Source organism: Lytechinus variegatus, chromosome 5, assembly GCF_018143015.1.
Source record: "Lytechinus variegatus isolate NC3 chromosome 5, Lvar_3.0, whole genome shotgun sequence".
In the NCBI taxonomy this organism is placed as follows: Eukaryota; Metazoa; Echinodermata; class Echinoidea; order Temnopleuroida; family Toxopneustidae; genus Lytechinus; species Lytechinus variegatus.
Window position 1 is genome coordinate 35,198,728 of NC_054744.1, and position 12,395 is coordinate 35,211,122.

At 36.0% G+C, this 12,395-nt stretch overlaps 1 protein-coding gene across 1 annotated transcript in view; it reads left to right on the top strand.

Annotated features, from left to right (window-relative positions):
* The first annotated feature begins 3,634 nt into the window (after nucleotides 1-3,634).
* LOC121416013 (ADAMTS-like protein 5) overlaps nucleotides 3,635-12,395 on the top strand; it is a 43,962-nt gene continuing 35,201 nt past the window's right edge. The window contains exon 1 of the mRNA XM_041609443.1: nucleotides 3,635-4,183. The gene's annotated coding sequence lies outside the window, so the exon portion shown is untranslated. The remainder of the gene's footprint in view (nucleotides 4,184-12,395) is intronic.

Here is a 12,395-nt window from a genome sequence, read left to right on the forward strand (position 1 = left end):
GACATATTTAGCGATTCACGGCGTTTTCGAAACAAGACATTAAACGGGCATTTTAAGTCCTTAATTTAAATCCAAATAGTCAGATATTCAATTTACTTCCGAATTGGATCCTTTAATGAGGGGGAAGTTTAATCCCAAACTCACAAACCCTCGAGCGTATATATGAAATAGGTCATTTCCTCGGCTTGTTTACTCATTTCGTCATCATTTTATGCCTAATTTTCTTTCGTGTAATAGTATTCTGAGATTAATCGTGACAGGTTCATCTGTCCCTTCATACCAATTTACCGCTGACCTGATTTTTTTAATTTCATTCAATATATTAATATTCATAGCTTGATTTAGAGAGCCACATGGCAATTACTTCTTTTCAATATTGATCAAATTTGAATCGTAATTTCTAACTGGCGAATAGAATTACAATTTCAATTTCGCATTTAACATCATGATTTTTTGATAACAGCTTCTATATAGATTTAAAAATACTAAAACTATACCAAATAGCACTAAGGAAAAAAATATTCTTCCTTCTCTCTTCCTGTCCTATTGTGACATCATTATTATTTAGTTTTGAAATCATAAAATCAATTAAACTATCGTTATGAATATCATTTGTATTGAAGACAAATTAAAGATAATTTTTCGAAATAAATTCCTGAAATAAATCAGAATAGAACCACAATAAACATCTATATAAAATCAATGTGAAATAAAAGGGACAGCAACATTCATGCATGCTTCAGCTGCATTTCAAACTAATTCAAAACTGAGAATAACATAATTCGCTTATACAGTATATATCTCTCTTTATACAATTGAACGACGACTCTAAGCAATATTTTTTTTGTTTTGAATAATATTTTATTTTCTTCCTCTTTCAAATCAATAAGTTTACAATCACAATTCATATAAATAAAGATTCTTTGCATGTATACAATCAATAAACAATCAAACAAATAAATATATCAATGAGATTACAAATCTTTTTTTAAATGATTACAAATGAAATTAAACTGCCAAATTTCTCTTCTATAACAATGTGAAAGCAGAGAGAAAAAAACCCATATCAAACGACAAAATAACAAAGAAAAAAAAAACTTTGTAAAGGATGACTTTTTTTCCCTGAATAGAATAGAAATAATCTCTTTTGCACATAATAATTGTAAAAGAAATAAATTTTAAAAGGGATAAAAGATTATTTCAAAGGTTAATTAGAGGAAGATTATTATCATAAAACAATATTAAAGCAGATACGAACCAATAGCGCCATCTCGAGTCCTCATCTACTCATACCTGGCCAGTTTCCTGACCCATAATGCTAGTGTAGTTTAGTAATATTGACCCACTTGAATGGTAACATGCTAATTGACTACTCAATACAATTATACCGCAATAATTATGTCACCAAGTAGTAAAAACATTTACTTTTCCTCTAGTTTCTCTATATAAATACAAATTTAGGTCATTCTCTTACTTTCATGTATTTATTCATATATTTATTCTCTGTAGTATTAGTATATATCTGAAAACGTATATTTTAAGACTATGTATTTATAACACACAGTCAATGAGAGACCACACAGTTCACTCTCCATTTGGTATTGTATTACTCCGGTCATCGGATCCTGGCATGCCCAGCACCTTTATAGCATCCTTACGGGTATATATTTAACACCTGGTTGAAGAGAAGCAAACTGTTCTTTGACTCTTAACCAAAGAACGCTATTCCCCTGTAAATGGAATTTTTGGAATCCCGACAGGAACAGACTCTACAACAAAGCAAATCTATTGTCAAAAGCCCTTCATGACAGTCTTTGTCGAAAATCAGTGAATAAAAACATTTTCGTTGTAAAATTCGAAGTAAAATTTCTGTGTCGATGTGTCATCATTAAAGCATCATCACCATCATCATCCTCTCCATCGCCTTCATCTTCACAATTTCACCATCATCTTCATCCTTATCATCTCCATCTTCATTGCTCAAATTACATTACTGCTGTTTTTCGTGAAATGTATATCGATTCTGCTGTATTAATGTATTATATTAATCAATGAGTTTTAACCTGGGGTTGTCATTTTTTCAAGCAATCTGCTTATGATGACAATCCTTCTCCTGCAAATTGTAAATGTTAACTAATTTGGTATGAGATCAGTTTTGTTTGTAATGATAATTTTAGTACATTTAGTTATGATTAATGCCAAAAAAGGTTCTCAATATACTATGTTTGTTATGTTATGGAAAATGTATTATATACGAATGATGTAATTGCAGAAGTAAACAATAAAATAAAATCAAATCAAACATTTTCGTCCTTGACAAGCGACATATTTTTATTTTGTTGTCAGTCGATCAGCTGTCCCGGTTCACCAATTTTCGACAAGACATCACAGCTGATCATTGTGATTTAACGGGCATGCTCAGTAGATTTTCATTGTTGTAGAATTCGTCCCAGTCGCGATTGCAAAAAACTCGCTACCACCATGGCTGTTCCACAAGAAATTTAAGTCAATGCCCAAAATTCATCCAATGCCTTTGGGTCTTGTCAGGGTAATAGGATTGAACTCTCCTGAGATTATTGGGGGAGGGGGGGGGGGTGCATGATGGATCATGGATATCATCCCTACCTTGAAGCTGACCCAAGGAACAAAGGTTAAAGCGTTTGCCGAACGTGTCCATAGGTGGTCATTTTTCCCACCAGTCCAGGAGGTGATAGAAGACACAAGGTGTTATGTGTATACTCTGAAGTAAAGATGGGCGTGCGAGGGGCTGTGCCCCCAAAAAGTTTCACAAGTAGGGGAAAAAATAAAAGGGAAGGAAAAATGTGAATGATACTTTTTCTCTCTATATTTTTTTTTATTAAAGAGGTCACAAAATAGCCCTAATTCGCTTTGCTCGTTCGTAGCTTTGGAGAAAACTTTTCCCCATACAACATTTCTAGCCTCCTCGAAAGTATGTGCACATTAAAGGGATGATCTCCCTTACATGACTCAGGTATGTGAAAGCATAAGTGAGATTTATTTTCGTACATTCCTCGGACATTATTAAACCGGCCTATGCACAGAAGCCGAAACGTTCATTTGATAACTCATGAAGTCAATTCCCACCAGGTAATCATTTTGATAACACACCTGCATGGATCGAATGTGGAAATTAACGACAAATAGTTCGTTAATATTGACGGACGTATTGCGGTTATATTTGAACCCTTGTAGACACTGAACTCGTTTCGATAAGGTTGGAGAATCACTTCAGGGAAAGTTTGGAAAATTATATTAATAACAAACTAATTTGTTTAATTTTTTTTTGCACTTAGATTTTTTTTTAAGTGTTTATTTTTTTCTTTTATGATACAACACAAAGTGAATTCCAGATAAATCAAGAAAATTTGCAGTTATAGTAATTCAGTTTCATGAAAACCCCCAATACATGGAAGATCGTTCACCATTCATTCCACAGGCAAAATGTAATAAATTATCAATTATCAACATAATCTAGATTCATTGGGAAGTAAAGAATGACATGAATAAGAAGGAGTTTTCGTCATGAAACCCAAACCCAATGATTCTGTGGGACCGTTGACAGTCAGCCTACTTGGTGTCTGACCCGGCCTGTGTTTGATATTGGTTGACACACTCAGACCGTAGAAGCACTCAGTTGACTGCAGTCAGTCATTGCGATACGACGTCGTCATCATCACCTCAAGATCATCATCTGGGGGAAGATTTATCTTTATTAGCCACGTAACCATTTTTTATTTCGAACAATCACTCTGTAACGACATTGGATTTTGTTTGATTTTCTACAAAACCTGCGTGATGAATTACTCATTTCATATCTGGTAAATTCCCATGATTACTGTTAACGGACGAGTTTTTTTTTAAGACTTTTTTTTCGAGAAAAGAAAACTAGATATTTGAGATTTGTTCCTGAAAAGGTGAGAAATAATTTCAGGTGGAGCGATTTTACCTCATATTCTTCAATGCGCACGCTGTATGTGACTTTGAGAAAGATATATTTTCTTCAGTAAGGATTCCACCCACATTGCTCTTGAACGACAAGTGTGTATTATAGCCAGATGCAGCGTTTTGACCTTCACAATGCACGGATAAGCCGTTGATGATACCTGGTCCGCTGAGGAATAAAAGTGATTTATACAAACGAGAAGAATCTAAAAATAAAGAGGTAAGTGAAAATTATACATTGTACAATTATGTGGCACGCCATCATGAATTTTAATTCTTCCTCCTTTCTCACTTTATTTTGGGAACATCTTCAGTTGAGCCAAGCCAAGGCATTCTTTCACGGTTGGATACTAATTAGCATACAAATAGCATTTTGGTGTGCTTAGTTGTAAGAAGGAAGCCAATTTATATAGCCCCTTACTCTTTTCGGGAAGCCTTTGTGAACTCCTATTGTTGGTTGGATTTGTGGTCTATATGCGAACAAGTTTTAAACTAACATAGAAGTTCTGATCTCTAAACTTCATTCTGTAAAGGTAAACTGGTAAAAGAGAAGGTGTGACCCACTCTGAAACAGAGCTAGCTGGTCATCTTTAATATATAAATGCTTTAATTTGTCCGATACAGATTATATAGGTCTATGTATCAAATTATCAATTAATGAATAACTTATTGGTGTTACAAACTTTTTCTACACCACATATTGTTATATTTATTCCTTCGTTTCGAAATTTTGGAATGCTAAAGCTTGACTCCACAAGTCGCTATACGATGTCCGTTCACTGCAAGTATCATTCCTAATTCATTATGTAAATGTTTTATTGGAGGCTGCATTTTTGTTCACCCAGTATCTGTTTTGTTTTAAGTTAAAAAAAAAGTTAAATGTACTTTACAAGTTAGCTATATTGTCAACAGGTTCACAACCCAAATGGGTGTGAGTAACGTTTAAATGAAATAGAATAAATTAGATTAGAGGATGATATAGGTTTGCCCAATCGATGAGTCGGCTTCAACATGTTCAAGTCTTCGTCTGGCAGTCAAATACCATAAAGTTGGGATTACTCGGGCGAATATTGGATGTCGATTCTAATACAGAATTCGGACAGGCGATCAGTTGTGGCTATTCTAAACTAGCTTTCTTTTGCTTCTATTTTCTTTTCTTTACTTTTTTGTCAGGATGTCATGCCGATGTCATTTTCTCGTTTTGCTTTCCATTTAGAGAATATATATATATATATTAGTGGCGGGTTGGTCGTGGGGAATTTCTACTCGATGCTTCTGCTTGTAGATCTTTCCGTTTGTTGTTCGAAATTTAACTGTATTCTCCAACTGTAAAGCGACCTTAATCCACGGAATGAAATACTCAAGTATGACGAAGTAAATACAACGCAGAGTGAAAGATTCAAACTTATTTGTTAGAGAAATTGGCACCCCACTTACATCTGACATTGAAAAGGTTCAATTACTTCCATTCTGAGCTGCCGAAGGGATGAAAATAACTTCTTGCATCTTTACACTTTGATCGTCGACCGGCGTTAAGTTTCTTAACTGGGTAATATAATATAGCCGAAATAGGGACAAATAGTTAAAAACAAATCTGTTTCATTCTTTTAATGAATCACATTTTCTTTTTCTTCCATTCTCTGTTCGTATAGGCTCATCCATCTCTCCTTCTCATGCCCCCCCCCCCACACACACCGCTGCACCCTAAATTTCAAGGATTTTCAATTTTAAATCCTTTTTTTCAAAAATAAATCCAGATCGGCTCTGAAGTGACCAGAATAAAATTTTATATATTTTTACTGTTATTCGATTGTCTCTTCACTCTAAACAAGAAATCAATTTAGATCGTTTAGCTTTATATTCAAGTGCACAAGGGTTAAACCTTAAAAACTGGTTAAACTGGAACTCCCCTTTTTACTCTGGAGTAAACACGATACTTTTCATCTCGTCATCGACAATGAATTTGTGGACAAAAGACAGTCATAACAAAGCATCCCTGGAAAGTATTATAACAAACTTGTATTTCCAGGTATAACTTTATGTTCATTATCAAGAACCAGAGACATTACAAGAGGATTTAAATCATTTATCATACTTCTCCAACCATAAATGTACTTCCAACTTGTCCAAAGGCTATCGTTTATACAATGAATTAAGCGACATGCGGATCGAGTCATTAAGTCTCGAAGATAATTTCAAGATTACTCAAAGTAATTGTTTAATTATGGGTTTTACATCCCAGATTAGTCATTGATACCGCCAGTACATGTATATTTTACGAATTATTAACAGATATAATCTATTGCAAGGTACCAATGAACTGGATTACTATCTTTGGATTAAAGTTGAATGCATTATTATCACACCTGCATTTAGTTTAAGAGCTATTACCTATTCTGGACCAATGCAAAACTTGGTTTGAATGCTGATAATGCAGATCCCCCCCGTCCAAGAAAAGTAATAATACCAATGATAAAGCACTGTAAATCTTTAAGAGAATGTTGGTTTTCTTTTCACATTATTTTGGGGCATGCTTATTAAATCATTAAAAAGGGACGGCTTTTTAAAGATCTTTGCTGCAAGTTGTTAGGACAAATTAGATTCCCTCCTTTTCAGGGGCGGGGGGGGGGGTTGATTTTTAGCATAGGGTTATTTATAGGTCGAATGAACAATGCAATGGATTCTCGATTATAAAGAAAATAGTAAAAATAAGAAATAATGGCGAATATTCGTTGATCCATGGATGGTTGATCTAAAATGGGAAAGCTTAAGATAAAACAACATCTTACCCATAAACTTTCCTCAGTAATCTTCAAGCAATAAGATCATGTCTGGTGGGACCCCTTAAGTGACTTTTCTATCAACGGATATAACCTGATGCATCCTGAAGTCAGGTCCAGACAGAGTATATGGAACGCACTTGGGAGCAAGCTAGGTGTTGCATAGCTTTTATGAACAGATTTCAGTGGTATTACTATCTAAACGAACACACGTGTTCAGTTCTATCAACAAATTTACCCCCTTGGCGTCGGATTGCCCTCAGATTTTGTATATACCCTCCTTGGAAGACAGGTTTGGTTACTGAAATAGTGTCAGTTATTTCAGTTCAAGAAAAACGTCTCGATGTATAGCATGATGTTGCACCGATATCCCAGTTTAGCTTTATGACAAGCTAGCTGCACTCGGAAAGTTTTTCAACGAAGTTCATGGTAGAACAAAGTAACAAACAGTTAATGTTGAAATGCAACCCAAATAATGATTCATGGAGATAAATTAACGATTCCCTATACCAGCCGGATGGGCGTGGCACTTTGCAGTACTTCTACTAACTTTTCATCGATCCTCGTTCATGATACGCTTTTGAAATGAATTACTGAAATTACCATTTTTTTTCGTATGTGCACAGAGATTTGTTATTTTGCCAATTGCTTGAACATGTTGAATGATGTTTGGGAATATATCCTTATTTTCTCCCGAGATTTGGCGAGGGCGATGTATTTTAATTTGTAGTTTAATACTACAGTAACTGTAAACATGTTAAAATTAATTTCAAGAAGTCATGTAATTTCAGACAACGACAAGTGTATGAAGCATGAGCGGCGTTTTCGTTTGATTTGAGGTTCCTCATGAGGGGAGGGGGCTCTCCCACAGACCGCTATACAAAATTCGAGATTCAGTGGGGGGGGGGGTAGCGGCATGTTATCCACCCCGGGATCGCTTCCCGTGTGATCTAGGACAGTGGCGGACCGTGACTCGGAGGAGACAAAGCATTGGGGGGGGGCACAGCATTGTTCACAGACAATGCAGTGCCCCCCAATGCTTTATTTCGTCGGGGTCACGGTCCGCTACTGATTTAGGATGTTGTGTTCTGAAAATTTCAGAGGATGTATAGTCATGGGGTAATCAGACTGCTTGTCTTGATGCAAGGACATTGCGAAAAAACAATTTCTGAAAGAAAAAGTAACTGCCCACACGCCACACCACATTTGACGTCGATTTCCTTTTTTTTTTTGTTCCCCCTGGGTGCGTCATGATGTACGAGCGGACACGTCGCCCGGTCTTCCGCCGTGATCGTGCCATACCTGTCATCGCAATGTCTCGATGGGTTGTAGTGTTCCCATCTGGGATGGTGAGGGAAATCATTTCATTCAATAAAAGCTTACACACAATGAAAATATCTTTAAAAACAATTTTTACCCCAGCATGTATATTTTCTTTTACCTACCCTCACTTTTCAATTCCAATTTTTCTTCATTCCTCTTTCTTTTCTCTCATTCACCCATACATACCCCCATAGACCCTAAATCCATCACATGCCCCTTTTCACACCCTCTCCCCCTTCCTCACAAGTTACTATCAAATTTCATTTCCCATCATAATTACTAAATAGGGCTGCATGGAGGGGGCGCCCGGGGCCCTTCCCCCTAAGGTACGCCAATGAGCCCAAACCTTTCTACCCGGTCCCACCACTTTATCCCCCTTTCCCATTCTCTATCAATCTTTCAAAGAAACTTTCGTCATAGAACTGATCGATCACTTCTTACCTACATTATTACTAACATTAATTTTGTAATCATGATAATTTGCTTTATCCAAGTCCTAATTGTGTGTCCCTTTATGACTAAATCATCTTAAAGATAAGTTTTATCTATGCCACCAAATTAAGTTACATTTCAAAAGAATTTATAATCGTCTTCATTATGAACAAACTTTATCGCTGTGGATGATAAGACACACCCCCTTCCAAACACCAAAAAACAATCAAACATAAAAACCCGATGTCTTATCTAATAATTGCCCCTCCTTATCTGAAAAAAATAATAATGGTGTCACTTTATGAAACTTTTATGTCAGTGTACAAAAAGGTTTCATTTGTATGACCGTTATGATGTTATAGTACATGAACATGATTTTCTCTTTTTCTATCTGTTAGGATTAAGTTTCTTCACGTTCTTGTACAATATTATGTTTCCTATAATCTCACTGTTCCCTTTACATACAATGATGTACAGCCTCCAGCTTTTAAAACACTTCACTCCCTCTATACTTGCACAATTTCTCATTTTCTACCTTCATAAACCATGTTATTCAAACATTATTAAATGTCTCATGTACTTCTCTCCTTACACCTCGCCTACTTCCTGCATCCTTTTCTCCGGGCCCCCGTTTCAGAAGGAGTTGTGATCAAATAAAACCCGAAAAATCCATCACAACTCCATTTTCAACCAGAGGAACGCATTCTTGGGTTACGTACAATTTTGAGCACTTTCATTAAACGCGCTTCTTTCTGCAACGACCCTCTTTACCTCATGTAAACTGACCTGCTTTTCGGATACATTCGTGACATTGGCAGTCGGTGAAAAATACCTCTCCCTTCAGCTCTCATACCTAGACAAAATCCGAAAGAAAACAGCGTGTTCCACTTTGACAGCATTATATCCCCATCATGCTCTTGACCCTATGGTTCATGAATTGAAACCTCAAACTCTTCTTGGTGATAGACAGCCTCGTTCAAACTTGAACATCTAATTGATTTGTTATTCTACGGGAAAATTTTCAGCAAAAACAAACAACTGATCATTAAACACCAACAGAAGGTGGCCAGAATACTATGACAGTGTGTTAGTCTATTTCAATCCTACTGTTATATCACTGAGACCGACTAAAACAGGACAGAGCATTTTAAGTTACTTCAAAACGCTTATATACTAACTAGAGACAGAGTCATATTCACACTAAACTTGTACGAGCGAGTAGGTCCTATCCCCAGGTCCTAGGTGAGGTGAATCAGTTTACATTTACCATCTGTGAAACTATATTTCAAGGTTCTTGGAAAATTTTACCGCTACACTGAATACTGATATGTTCTCGCTTGGACTGCGTAACCATTCAATTTCGCCTTTAAATCCACTAGTTGAATGTTTTCAAGACAGCCATAATCAAATTAAACAGAACAAACGAAGAAATCACATTTTAAGTTTCATGATCTTATTTGATAAAACCTTTAGAGAAAGCAATACAATGCCGAAGCTATGAAATTGGTAGTGCAATATTCATCCAATCGTATACGGTTGAGTGCACTACAGGGCCTACTGTCATCTTATCATGATATGAACACCTTCCAAAGTCGAAACGTCATTCTTTGTGTCATCTCAATAGATCGTGGGAAAATAAGACGGTTTACGTAAATGTTTCATTCACATGACCCTTTGTTTACTATGTAAGTTACCTATGACATAAGTGATATCGGGTATACCTCCGGGCTAGTGGCTCAAGACACAGAGCATAGACATAATGTCTCCGTAGAGAGTTTACCTTTCTCAAGTACTTTAGGGAGCACCTCTTTTATGAAAGGGAGGTTAGGGGGTTCGAACCAGATATAACGCAGACCTTACAGCCAATTAGTGTTCAGTATTTCAAATTCGACCTGAGTTAGACATATTTAGGGGGTTTATTTTGGACACTATTTGAATACGTAAAGCGTAATTGATGAAATACGTAAATGATGAACGGTTATCTAATATTAATTTGATGATCTCATGATTCTTATTTCTTGAAAGCGTTACCAAAGCGTCGTCGAAGCATTGCAGGGAGCTGTTATGATGGCTATCGGGGGAACATTTTCATCCGACAAGTTGTCAGATCTGACACCTTTCTCTGATGTTGATTGGCTGAGAGGTACTGTTACTATGGTAACTGTCGGATAAAATGGGACTTGTTGGATGAAACGTCCGACAAGTCCTTTCATGAAACGCCCTCCTGGACTGTACTAAGGTTAATAGCGATAAAATATCTTATATCAAATGTTTCGTAACATTCTTATTTTAAGTATCGAACGATTCTGCCGTCTCTATGACTGCTCTGATGTTAACAAATCCTTTCCAGCTTCGAGGGTAAAAAGACATTTTTTTCTGAGTGGCATGAACCGGAGTGTATGGATACATGAATATGAGATCTGTACAAAACTTGAAGAGAGAATATGGATGGAAAGGTTAAAAATATTTTCATTCACTTCTGTTCGATTTATGTATCTTCACTCATGGAATATCATAACTCTCTGTCTGTATCATTTGTTGTTCGAGTACTTTAAAGTATAAAGAATAAAACCATACTTGGATTTATTTAACGCTCTCTTACACCTGTCATGATGAAACCAATATAAACTTTGCTTTTTTATTGTTTTCTTTGTTTTATCTTTCATTAACTTTTAATAACTTATTCAATCATATGAATATTTACATTTATTTCCCGTTTTGATTTTAGTATTCGTGCGATTCACTCGAGCGATTGTGGCGAAATAACTAATGAAAGAAGGGGGGTATTGTAAATCCATATAGGATGCTCCATCAATTATCGAAACAGAGTGTAAGTCTTAAAGGTGCAATGGAAGAATGATGGCGAAAAGAGATAGGATAAAATGACCAAATTGAGAACTCTCCGAAGGGAAACGATTCGTTTAAAATAGGCCAGACGGTAAGGGACATGGAAAAAAAATTGTGAAGAGAAACTGTGAATGAGACCGACAGCGGTACAAAAGCTAAATAAGGCGTGAATACATTGCCAATTCTTGTTCACTTAGCTATCCATAAAGGGGGGTTTCTTGCAGAAAAGCTGTCAAAATCTATATTTGATTTTGCCACAATGATGAATGGGTTTGGAGGACGGCCGGGTTAACGCCATGATAAAAGCACCATTGAGCTCGGAAAATCGGATTTCATAGAATAATTCTCCGTCAGATTAGTTCAATTACACCTTTAAACCCTCCCCTCACAAAAGCACGGCGATGAATAGAAAAGTACATTTGTAACAGTAGTAGAGTTAAATCCTGCATGCGATTATGTTGACTTATGTGAAATGTTGTGACGCGTCAGAATGTCGTCACTTGTTTGTGGGGCCTACGTGCTGGTGTGTCGGGGTTTGAGGTTCGTTTAGAATATATAAATTGACTTTTATGTTTTCATCTCTCAACAACGGTTTGACAAAAGACATTTAAACAAATGTTTTACATTCAATGATAAACAGGTTAACTTTTATTCTTCGCCTCCTGATTTATATACCAAGAAGAAGACGACACAAATTTACACAATGCGCCCCTCAGAGTAACTTACTGGTTACTTTTAAAAGAGTAAAAAAAAATTGTCAAATTTGAAAAGTGAAAATAAGCATTTTATAGCAATAGCAATTTTACGACTTGAATAGCGTTTTTCACATTTCTTTACACAAATATATTTATTTACATTTTCTAAACTTAGTATACATTTTCTATACTTATATACATTTTCAAAAATACTTACTATACAGTTTCTTCTTCAAAATTTCCGGGGACGCAAATATTCTTACTTGGTAGGTGTCACATTGGTCACCATGCATTGCCCATTCTAAGACAATATATTTCAACCACTTTATAGTCGCCGTACTCACTTCATTTTGTA